Here is a 13,183-nt window from a genome sequence, read left to right as displayed (position 1 = left end):
TGGCATTCTCGATTGGTCCGCTAAACTGCCAATCAAGGTTCATCTTCAGAGGCGGAATCAATTTTCCGCCATTTCTACGATCCTATTGGCTGCCGAATGCGAAAGACTTAGGTTCGTGTGAACGACAGATGGGGGACAAAGAGCGAGGCTTCGTATCTAATGCGCATGCGCTACTTGCGTCCGCTTGAGACCGAAAAGGAAAGGGGGAGGGGGTGGGCGCTCGAAAGAAGAGACGTAACCGTGCTAACGGAAAGACTGGAAGGCCAAATGATGGGAGGGGGAAGGGAGAGGGCGAGAAGGGAGAGAGAGGGATATGGAAAGAGAGAGAAGGGGAGAAAATGTGTGCGTAGGCGTGCTCTGAGCATTCCTGCACTGCGCCTGTGCAAGAAGCAAGAGTAACAATGTCATTGTATTCACTGTAGTAGATCTAGCCTTTTCCTACTGAAAAAAGGCCCCGCCATGTTTCTTTTTCACACTTCCTCCTTAGGGCTTGCACTCTGACACTCCATACTTAATCAGATTTCTAGTTGCTTCTGCTGCTGCCAGGTCTGCTCATGAAGCCCAACTGAAATAATCATCACTATGGTTTATGAATATGGTTGTGGTTATGGTTATGGTTATGGTTATATAAAAAGGAGTAGAGAAGGGGAGGAAGCCTTGATACTTTATTCTCTGTGACTGCACAGAATTGTAGCCAGGTACTCAATTCCATGGTAACCAGAAAATCCAAACACCACTATTGTTTCAAAGATTTACAGGGATTCAACAGGTGTCATCACTGCCATGGATACATTATGTGTAGCCCTCAAGACCAGAATGATTCTATATTCTGTAGGACATATTAGGTAACCACCATAATTTTTCAGTAATGCCTAACTAGCCCTGTGGTTAATCAAGCGCTACAAGGCTCAACTGATAAGTATTTGTAGTTAATTCCTCTAATTAACTAATTCATATTCATGGTTTCAGGGCTCCACCTTATGTGGGGACACAGTGACCTAGACCTACACTATCCAGAGCTTTCTTCAAAGATAGAAATGTTCTGTACCTGCTCTATTCAATATAGTAGCTACTGGCCTCATGTAACAATTGAGGGCTTGAAATATGACTAGTGCAATTGAGGAACTGAATTGTTAATTCTATTTCATTTTATTTATTTATTTTTATTTTTTGAGAGAGAGAGAGAGAAAGGGGAGAGAAGTGGGAAGCATCAACTCATAGTAGTTGCTTTCCATATACACCTTGACCAGGTAAGCCCAGGGTTTCGAACCAATAACCTCAGCATTCCAGGTCAATGCTTTATCCACTCTGTCACACAAGTCAGGCTATCCTATTCCATTCTAATCAGCTAAAATTTAGTCACATACTAAATATGATAGTCACACAGTGGCCACCATATCAGATGTATCTAGGCCAGTAGTTCCCAAACTTTTTTCCCCAAAACATTTTTTTTTTTTTACAGAGACAGAGAGAGAGTCAGAGAGAGGGATAGATAGGGACAGACAGACAGGAACAGAGAGAGATGAGAAGCATCAATCATCAGTTTTTCGTTGCAACACCTTAGTTGTTCATTGATTGCTTTCTCATATATGCCTTGACCGTGGGGCTACAGCAGACCGAGTAACCCCTTGCTCGAGCCAGCGACCTTGGGTCCAAGCTGGTGAGCTTTTGTTCAAACCAGATGAGCCCATGCTCAAGCTGGTGACCTCGGGGTCTTGAACCTGGGTCCTCTGCATCCCAGTCCGATGCTCTATCCACTGCGCCACCACCTGGTCAGGCCCCCCAAACTTTTTGAGAATAGCACCTGTATTGCCTAACTAGGCAGTGTCTTGGTGGATAGAGCATCGGCCTGGATCAGCCCTGAGGTCAGCCCTGGCCGGCTGGTTCAGTGGTAGAGCATCAGCCTGGTGTGTGGAAGTCCAGGGTTTGATTCCTGGTCAGGGCACACAAGAGAAGTGACCATCTGCTTCTCCATCCCTCCCACTCCCCTCTCTATCTCTTTCTTCCTTTTCTGCAGTCATAGCTCAAATGGCTCGAGAAAAAGTTGGCCCCGGGCACTGAGGATGACTCCATGGACTCACCTCAGGCACTAAAATATCTCAGTTGCTGAGCAATGGAGCAGTGGTCCCAGATGGGCAGAGCATCACCGGGTAGGGGACTTGCCTGGTGCATTCCAGTCAGTGTGCATGAGGGAGTCTGTTACTCTGCCTCCCCACCTGTAACTTAATTTTAAAAAAAAAGAAATTCGGAGGTTGCCGGTTTCAGTATGGGCTAATCTGGCTTGAGTGTGGGCTCATCAGCTTGAATGCAGGGGCACCAGTTTGAATGTAGGATCATAGGCATGACCTCATGGTCTCTGGTCACTGGCTTGAGCCCAAAGGTTGCTGGCTTGAAGCCCAAGGTCACTGACTTGAGCCCAAGCTCGCTGGGTTGAGCAAGGGGTCACTGGTTTGGTTAGAGACCACTCAGTTAAGGCACATATGAGAAAGCAATCAATGAACAACTAATGATGCAACTATGAGTTGATGCTTCTCATCTCTCTCCCTGTCTGTCTGTCCCTGTCTGTCTCTCTCACAAAAAAAAAAAACAACAAAAAAAAAAACCAACCCTGTAGTATTATAAAAAAAAGAAATTTTACCTCTATCTTTTCTGAAAAAGTCATTTTTTTTCCGCTCATGGAAAAAAAAAAAAATCAAACAATACCCAACAGTATATAAAGGAAAGTCTCTCTTTACTCATTCCAATGGTTACAATTTTGATCACTTTTTTGCATTTCTACTTTCTATGTTTGTACTGCCCTGGCCAAACAGAAATGTTTACACTTTTTTATATATATGTAGGACTAGCTATGCATGCTTGTCTGAGTCATGACCTCACTAAAAAAAAGTGCTTTAGCTATTTTCCATATAAATAAAGATTTATGAGGACTGTTTAATATTAATTACCACATGATGGTTTTTAGTATCTATTGTGGAGGGAAATTATTTAAAAGGTACTATAGATTCTTTTTTAAAGGCATTGATTTACTGAGAGAGGGGAGAGAGAGGGAAATAAAGGGGGAGAAGGAGTGGGAAGCATCAACTTGTAGTAGTTGCTTCTGTATGTGCCCTAACAGGGCAAGCCTGGGGCTTTGTTTTATTGTTGTTGTTTTTATTTGTTTTTTTTTTAAGTGAGAAGAGGGAAGATAGTGAGACAGACTCCTGTATGCACCTTGACTGGAATCCACTCAGCAACCACTGTCTAGGGCTGCCACTGCAATTAACTGAATTATTTTTAGCACCTGAGGCTGAGGCATTCAGACCAACCAAACTATCCTGAGTGCCTACGGCCAATGCTTGAACCAACTGAGCCACTGGCTGTGGGAGGGGAACAGGGAGAAAAGGAAGAGAGAAACAGATGGTCACTTCTCTTGTGTGCACTGACTTGGAATTGAACCCAGGACATCCAATACACTGGGCTGATGCTCCATCCACAGAGCCAGCTGGCCAGAGCAAGCCTGGGTTGTTTTTTTTTGTTTTTGTTTTGTTTTGTTTTGACAGAGAGAGAGTCAGAGAGAAGGACAGATAGGGACAGACAGACAGGAAGGGAGAGAGATGAGAAGCATCAATTTTTCGTTGTGGCACTTTAGTTGTTCATTGATTGCTTTCTCATATGTGCCTTGACTGTGGGGCTACAGCAGACCGAGTGACCCCTTGCTTGAGCCAGCTACCTTGGGTCCAAGCTGGTGAGCTTTGCTCAAACCAGATGAACCCACACTCAAGCTGGAGACCTCGAGGTCTTGAACCTGGGTCCTCCGCATCCCAGTCCGACACTTTATCCACTGCGCCACCTCCTGGTCAGGCGAGCCTAGGGTGTTTTGTTGTTGTTGTTTTAGATTTTATTTATTCATATTAGAGAGAGGAGAAAGAGACAGAGACAAGGAGGGGAGGAGCAGGAAGCATCAACTCCCATATGTGCCTTGACCAGGCAAGCCAGAGTTTCAAACCAGCAACCTCGGTGTTCAAGGTTGACACTCTATCCACTGGGCCACAGCAGGTCAGGCATTGCTGGCATTCTTTGGCATGTGGCTACACCACTCCAATCTCTGCCTTCATAGATAAATGTCCTTTTTCTCTTTGTGTGTCAAATCTCCCTCTGCCTCTCTTATAAGAACACTTGTCATTACATTTAGGGCCTACCTTGATAATCTCCCCATCTTAAGATCTTTAACTTAATCACATCTGCAAAGTCCTACTTTTAATTTTTGCCATATAAGGTAACATTCACAGGCCCCAGGAATTAAGACAGGGATATGTTTGGGGGTGCATCATTTAGCTAATCACAATCACCCTGGCAACAGTGTAGAAGAGATTGGAGGAAATAAGCTATTGGATAGGGACACAAGTTAAAACACAGAAATAATCATTTCACATGAAAGATGAGGAAGGCATGAACTAAGACAGTGGTTGTAAGGCTAAAGAAGAAGAAACCAATTACACATATTTGGAAGGTAGGATCAAGGGGACATACTAACCAAAAAAATGTAGGAGGTAAGAAGAGGAAGAAAACTGGTTCGATTCTTGGATTTCTGTTTTGGGTGCCTGGTTGTCTGGTTGTGCCACTAACCAGAAGAGGAAATCTAGGAGGCAGAGCACCATTAGGAGAAAGTCAATCAGTGCAGTTTTGGTCCAGTTGAATTTGAGGTGAGAGTAGTCAGCCAAGTAACAGGAGAAAAGGGTCCAGAGAAACATACACAGAGAGAAGGCGACCATGTGAAGACAGGCAGCTCAGAGTGATGCAGCTACAAGACAAGAAGTGTCAAGACTGTTGGAAGCCACCAGAAACTAGAAGAGATAAAGAAGTATTTTTCTCTAGAGCTTTCAGAACACTTTCACTTCAGCTTCCAGAACTGTGAGAGAATTTTTTTTTTCTTACAAAAGCCCTGGCCGGATCTCTCAGTGGATAAAGCATTGTCCCAGCATGCCAGAGGTCATGAGTTCAACCCCCCAGTCAGGCCATGTACGAGAAGCAATCAATGAGTGAAACAAGTTGATGCTTCTCTCTCTCAAATCAGTAGAAAAAATTTAACAAGAAGAAGGAGAAGGAGAAAAAGAGGAAGAAAAGAGTCCAAGTGAGGCTCTGAGAAGTCATTTTTTTCCTTTTTATTTATTTATTCATTTGTTTATTTATTTAGCAAGAGAAAGATTGAGAGAGAGAGACAGAGGGACAGGCAGGGACAGACAGACAAGAAGGGAGAGAGATGAGGAGCATCAACTTGTAGTGTGGCACTTTAGTTGTTCATTGATTGCTTTCTCACATGTGCCTTGACTGGGGGGCTTCAGCTGAGCCAGTGACCCCTTGCTCCAGCCAGCGACCTTAGGCTCAAGCCAGGGACCTTGGGCTCAAGCCAGCGACCATGGGGTCATATCTACGATCCCACACTCAAGCTGGTGACCCCGCACTCAAGCTGGCAAGCCTGCAGTCAATCCGGATGAGCCTGTGCTCAAGCCAGTGGACTTGAGGTTTGGAACCTGGGTCCTCAGCATCCCAGATCAACGCTCTATCCACTGCACCACTGCCTGGTCAGGCCATTCTTTTCTTTTTTTCTTTTTTAGATTTTATTTATTCATTTTTTAGAGAGATAGGAGAGAGAGAGAGACAGAGAAGGGGGTAGGAGCAGAAAGCATTAACTCCCATATGTGCCTTGACCAGGCAAGCCCAGGGCTTTGAACCGGCAACCTCAGCGTTCCAGGCAGATGCTTTATCCACTGCGCCACCACAGGTCAGGCCATTCTTTTCTTTAAAAAAAAAAAATTATTTATGCCCTGGCCAGATAGCTCGATTGCTTAGAGTGTCATCCTGATATGTAAAGGTTGTAGGTTCGATCCCCGGTTGGGGCGCATGCAGGACAAAATTGATATCTCTCTCTCTAAAAAAAGAAAAAGAGAATAAAAATTGTTGTTCCACTCATATACGCATTCATTGGTTGATTCTTATATGTGCCCTGACAGGGGATCGCACCCGCAACTGTTCATTGAGATGATGCTTTTACCAACTGAGCTATCTGGCCAAGGAGTAATTCTTTTTCGAATTACTACTATTATCAGACATATAATATTTATCGAGTACTTTCAAGGTACTGAACATAATAACATGTGGTCTATCAGTACTAACGTTGATTACTGTCCTCAATAAATTACCAAATAACTAGATAAATATAAAATGTTAATCAAGAAAGAGTGAGTCTGACCTGACCAGGTGATGGTGCAGTGGAGAAAGCATCAACCTGGGATGCTGAGGTCGCTGGTTTGAAATCCTAGGCTTGCCGGGTCAAGGCACAGGGAGACAACTATTATGAGTTTATACTTCCTACCCCTTTCTCTCTCTTCTCTCTAAAATCAATAAATAAAATCTTATTAATAAAATCAATAAGTAAAAGAAAAAGTCAATGGCCTAATGTGCAAGACTCTGTTTTAAGAACTATAAGTGGATATCACTTATATTCAACATTGTACTAGAGGTTCTAGTCAGGGCAATTGGCAAGAAAAAGAAATCAGAGTTACCCAAAAGGGAAAAGGAAGAAGTTAAACTACAGTATCTCTACTTGCAGATGACATGATCTTGTATATAGAAAAGCCTATGGACACCACTAAAAATGAGTAAAATAATAAGTTAAGCAGCGTTTCAGGATACAAAATCAATATGTAAAAAGTCAATTGCATTTCTATACACTTGCAATGAGCAATTTGAAAGCTAAATTAAGGAACAATTCCAGTTACAATAACATTAAAAAGAATAAAAGGCTTAAGAACAATTTGAAAAACGTGCAAAAGTTATCTGAAAACTACAAAATATTGTTGAAAGAAATTTAAGATCTAAATAAATGGCCTTTGATTTATCAGATAACAAGCATTAGCAAAGATGTGGAGAAACTGGAGCTCTGTTGAGGGAATATAAAATAGTGCAGCTACTTTGGAAGATAGTCTGGCAGTTACTCAATTAAACATAAAGTTACCATATGATCCAGAAATTCTACTCCTTGTTATCTACTCAAGAGAACTGAAAACCTATGTTCTTGTAAAAACTTGTGCATGTGAATGTTTATCGGAGCATTATTGATACTAGCCAAAAGGTACATCAACTAATGAGTGGTTAAATAAATTATGATATATCCATACAGTGGCACGTTATTCAGCTGTAAAACAGAATGAAATTCTGATACAGCATGGATAGGCCTTGAAAACATTATGCTAAGTGAAAAAAGCCAGTCACAAAAGACCACATATTATATGATTGCATTTATATGAAATATCCAGCACCGATGAATCTATGGAAACAGAAAGTGGAACAGTAGCTTGCATAGGCTGTAGCATATGGGGACATAGGGGGAGATAGCTAAAGGGTACAGGTTTCTTTTTAAAATGATAAAAATGTAAAATAAACTGTGGTAATGGTTGCACATATCTGTCCATTGAATTGTACACTTTAAATGGGAAAATTGTATAATATATGAATGCTATCTCAATAAAGCTCTAATGTTTTTTAAATACGCATATCGTCCTGATACACCAAGGTTGTAGGTTCAAGCCCTGGTCAGGGCACATGTAAGAATCAACCAATGAATGCATAAATAGGTGGGACAACAAATCGATGTTTCTCTCTCTCCAAAATCAATAAAAAAGAGGTTTAAAAATCAGTATAAGTGGGAACCAAAGATGTAATACTAACCCAAGTTGATTTCTCAAGGGATAGTGCCATAGCATAAAGTCCTATAGAGACCTCAGGACCCACATAGAACCTAGGGAGTACATCTCATAAAATCAGTTGAACTTCTTGCCCTGGCCAGATAGCTTGTTGTTTTGAGTGTCATCCTAATACACAAAGGTTGCGGGTTTGATCCCTGGTCAGTACACACACAGGAACAGATTGATATGTCTTTCCCTTTTTTTTTTTAATTCCTTTTAGAGATGTGGGAGAGAGAGAGAAAGTGGGGAGGATCAGGAAGCATCAACTCCCATATGTTCCTTGACCAGGCAAGCCCGGGGTTTTGAACCGGCAACCTCAGTGTTCCCGGTCAACACTTTATCCACTGTGCCACCACAGGTCAAGCCAGATGGATATTTCTGCCTCTCCCTTCCTCCCTCTAAAATCAATACATAAAGGTTTTTTAAAAAATGTTGAACTTCTGTGGATTAAACAGCTATATTGCCTACAAAGTTGCGAGAGATGTTTGGATAAGACAGAGTGGATGTTAAATAATGGAGTTGGCCTCAATCACACTATTAAGTCAAACTGCCACCGTTGGACTTGCTGATAAGGACAAACAAGTGCCTTTTTACTACATTTCACTTATCCTTCTTTTTAAAGATAAAGATGAAAACTCCCCATCTTTGCCTGCCTGCCTTTGCTTCTCTTTTGTTTCACTCGCATTTCTTTCCTACACTTGATCTTAGCCAAAAGGCTGAGAAGCGATCTCATTTCTTTCCTTATTAGGCCTTATATTAATTATATAAATATTGTTACAATTTGATTATTTTTTGCGCGCACGCCTGAGAGAGACAGGCAGACAGGTACAGAGTGACCAGAAGGGAGAGAGATGAGAAGCATCAACTCCTACTTGCGGTACTTTAGTTATTCATTGATTGCTTTCTCATATGTGCCTTGACCAAGGGGCTCCACTTGAGCCAGTGACCCCTTGCTCAAGCTGGCGACCCTGCACTCAAGCCAGTAACCTCAGGGTTTAGAACCTGGGTCCTCAGCATCCCAGGCCAAAACTCCATCCACTGTGCCACCGCCTGGTCAGGCAACAATTTGATTTCATTCGATAAACATTTATTGAGTATTCATCAGGGACTATGCTGGATGCTGGAGATAGAGATGTGTAAAAACTGTTCTCTTGTTCAAGAGCTCACAAGCTAGCATTTTCCTAGTGTCTCCCTGAGGCACATTTCCCTCTTTTTCATTTCAGGGTACTTTAGAATAGTATAAAACACTAAATAAGAATCCATGGGTTTTGTAAGTGCTGACTTTTACTTCTTAATCCCTTCACCTTTTTTCCTCAACCCTCTAAACCAGTGCTGGTCAACCTGGTCCCTACCGCCCACTAGTGGGCGTTCCAGCTTTCATGGTGGGCGATAACGGAACAACCAAAATATAAATAAAAAGATAGATTTAACTATAGTAAGTTGTTTTATAAAGATTTATTCTGCCAGGCCCTGGCCGGTTGGCTCAGCGGTAGAGCGTCAGCCTGGAGTGCGGGGGACCCGGGTTCGATTCCCGGCCAGGGCACATAGGAGAAGCGCCCATTTGCTTCTCCACCCCCTCCCCTCCTTCCTCTCTGTCTCTCTCTTTCCCCTCCCACAGCCAAGGCTCCATTGGAGCAAGGATGGCCCGGGCGCTGGGGATGGTTCCTTGGCCTCTGCCCCAGGCGCTAGAGTGGCTCTGGTCACGGCAGAGCGACGCCCCCTGGTGGGCAGAGCATCGCTCCCTGGTGGGCAGAGCTTCGCCCCTGGTGGGTGTGCCGGGTGGATCCCGGTCGGGCGCATGCGGGAGTCTGTCTGACTGTCTCTCCCCGTTTCCAGCTTCAGAAAAATACACACACAAAAAAAAGATTTATTCTGCCAAATTTAGCAAAAATCTGACATGAAGTACTTGGTAAGTAATTATTATTATATGCTTTAACTTGCTGCAACTCTGCTTTATAAATTTTATAAAGTAAAGTTACTTCCCTACTTTATAAATCACCATTACTGTGGAACCAGTGGGCGGTTAGAAAATTTTACTACTGACAGAGATACAAAAGTGGACAGTAGGTATAAAAAGGTTGACTACCCCTGCTCTAAATCCTCCCATCTGGCAACCATCAGCTTGTTCTATCTATGAGGTTGTTTCAGTTTTGTTTATTTTGTGTTTTAGATTTCACATATAAGTGAAGTCATATGCTAATTGTCTTTCTCTGATTTATTTCACTGAATATGATCTAGTCATGGGGGTGTAAAGTACAGTATGAGAAGAATATCGTAATATTGTAATAACTATTGTGTTGGGGGGGTACTAGACTTATCAGTTATATAAATGTCTAACCAGTATGCAATACACATGAAAGTAATATATTGAATGTCAACTGTAATTGAAAATTAAAAAAAAATTCAAAAAGTAATCCATGTCTTTCCAGAATTAGTTTTGTTTGTTTCTTTGTTTTTTCAGAGTTAGTTTTAAAGAGTGAACCTCACGGCTCTGGCTGGTTAGCTCAGTGGTAGAATGTCAGCCTGGTGTGTGGAAGTCTGGTGTTCGATTTCTGGCCAGAGTAAACAGGATAAGCAACCATCTGTTTTTCCACCCCTCCCCCTTCTCTCTTTTTCTCTCTTTCTCTCTCTTCTCCTCCAGCAGCCATGGCTCAAATCATTCTAGCAAGTTGGCCCCATGCATTGAGGATGGCTCCATGGCCTTGCCTCAGGTGCTGAAATAGCTCAGTTGCCACGCAACAGAGCAGTGGCCCCAGATGGGCAGAGCATCAACCTGTAGGGGGCTTGCTGGTGGATACCGATGGGGATGCATGCGGGAGCCTGTCTCTGCCTCCCTGCCTCTCACTTAGTAAAAAAATAAAATAAAATAAAAAAGTGAGCCTCACTCTAATCAATAATTGCTAAATAATAACTCCATTTGTTTGGCCAATTTATATGTAGACTTGCCTCTCATGAGAAAAATCAAAGTTTGACATCCAGAAGCAATTACTTAAATAAATATGGTGCATCCAAATGCTGGGACAGTGTACAACTATTGCAATTATATCATAGAATGCATTATACAAGATAATTCCAATTTTGTAAGAAAAAATATGTATGCAAAAAAAAGAGCTAAAAGGATATGCATTTAAAAAAGCAGTGGCTATTTCCAAGTATAATATAATAGGTGGGATATAAGTGATTATTGCTTTCTTCTTCAGATGTTCTATGCTTTCCAAGATTTTTACAGTGAACATTTATTTATATTTTTATAATCAGAAAACTATATCTATAATTAAAATGAAACGACTCTCTAGAGAACAGTGACTGAATTTTTACACGTAACATACAGGGTGGGGCAAACGAAGGTTTACAGTTGTGAGTTCACAAAATACAGTTTATTCTTGTATTATAATTTATTAATTATTTTATTATTTTCCATATGAACCACGTAAACCTACTTTTGTTCCACCCAGTAGTGCTTACAGCATTTAAGGAGTGTTTTATAAATGTTGAATAACAAATAACAGAATGAGCACCAAGCCATAACTATAACAATCAAGGCTGAAGATGAAAGCATTTGAATGGCAGGCTACACTTACCATACACCCTCCCTCCCAAAATCAGCCCATTCTTTGTTAGAGCCAGTGGTGGGATTCAGCCAGTTTGCACCGGTTCTGCAGAACCAATACTTAACTTGTTGTTGAGTTCGGTGAACCGGTTGTTAAAATGGCACTTGTCATCAGGGGTTCTTTCTAAGGTGGGCGCCTTGGCAGCCGCCCAGTGTGAAAATCACAGATTTACATTCCTTACTCTTTTTTTATGTTTATCTGCACAATAGCATATTTTAAGCACCTGCAGTAATGTTAATTCCTTTCATAGGTTAAAAAAAATGGCAAGTGAGAACGCCAATCAAGAAGCAATAAGGAAATATCTTAAATAACAGTTTTATTGTTTATTGTCAAATATTATTTAATACCTTTTCATTAATATTTTAAAACCCTTATAACAATCTAGTTTTGTGTACATCTTTTATAATTCTTACTTATTAAGTGCATGAAATAATAAACAACCTTTCAATATGTTGTTTTTTTATATTTAAAATAGTCATGAGGGCAGAGAACTGGTTGTTAAAATTATTCGAATGCCACCACTGATTAGAGCCTTTCATCTGTGACTGATATATATACTAAAACCTATCAACTGTGGGCACTCTTGGCTTAGTCAAAGACAAAAAAATATATTTTAATAATATGAAGGCTCCAGGGTGTGAAGTCCCAGATCGTGCATGAAGCCGGAGATATTTCTCTTGTAATGATAACAGTAACCAGTATTTGTTAAACACCTGCTATATGTCCGGTAGGTGTATAGCTCACTTAATCTTTTTTTTTCCCTTTTTTTTTTTTTTTGGAGTCAGGGGAGGAGGAGGCAGCGGTGCAAGGTCAGAGGTCAGAGCTGCTGTCTGGCAGCAGCCACAGGCCTGCATGGAGGTGGCCTCCGAGGGGGGAAGGAGACTGCTCAGGGCAGCCAGCCCCTTCCCACCCTCACTCTCATCCTCCTGCCATGCCCCTCCTGCCCACACCCCACTGCCCCTGCCAGGCCCCTAACCCCCATGGCCTCTGCAGTCTTCTACCCGTCCTGCTGTGGCACCCCCTCTCCCCACCCTCCCACCTAATCTTTTTTTAAATTGAATTTATTATGGTGACACTGGCTAACAAAACTATACAGGTTTGGGGTGCCATTTCTACAACACGTCTCTGTACCCCACATTGTGTGTTCACTCCACCAAGTCCACTTAATCTTAATAACATGCTTATGAGGTATTATCTGCATTGTTTCCTTCTAGTGTCTCTCTCTGTGTACATGTATATAGAATTTCCCTACAAATATCACATTTTAACTCCTTTCTAAAAATGTATCAGGAGCAGTTTTGCTATTAGTTTTTTTTAAATAAACTATATTTTAGAGCAGTTTTATGTTTACAGCAAAAATGAGCTGATAGTACAGAGTTCCCATATGACTGGATATTTAGATTATTTTCTTATCTCTTTTTAAAGATGAGAAATCTAAGACTTGACAAGTGATTCGTCCAAAGTCAACTGGCTAAAAAGTGTGTAGAACTGAGATTAGTTAGAATCCTCATTTATCTCTCCAGAATCCACCCAGTTTTATGCAACCACGCTGCCTGTGAATAATACACCATTTACCCTCACCCTTAGATTGTCTCCCCTCAACTTGAAATCAGGCACTCTCCACAATCAGTGTGGCCAAGGGATCCAAGTGGGTGTTGAGAAGGGCAGAAAGGTGTCTCAAATGAGATGGAACAAATTGAAAATGCAAAGAAAGAGACAGACATATAAATAAGCAGAAGGTGGAAAGATGGGTACACATAGTATCAGTTAAGATAAAAAGAAAGCTGGGTTTGAGAACATGAAGGGGGAAATTCTTGGTTTTATCTCTGTATAAGGAGAGAGCAAAGA

This window comes from Saccopteryx bilineata, chromosome X (genome assembly GCF_036850765.1).
Source record: "Saccopteryx bilineata isolate mSacBil1 chromosome X, mSacBil1_pri_phased_curated, whole genome shotgun sequence".
Lineage (NCBI taxonomy): Eukaryota > Metazoa > Chordata > Mammalia > Chiroptera > Emballonuridae > Saccopteryx > Saccopteryx bilineata.
Note: the sequence above shows the minus strand (reverse complement) of the source record.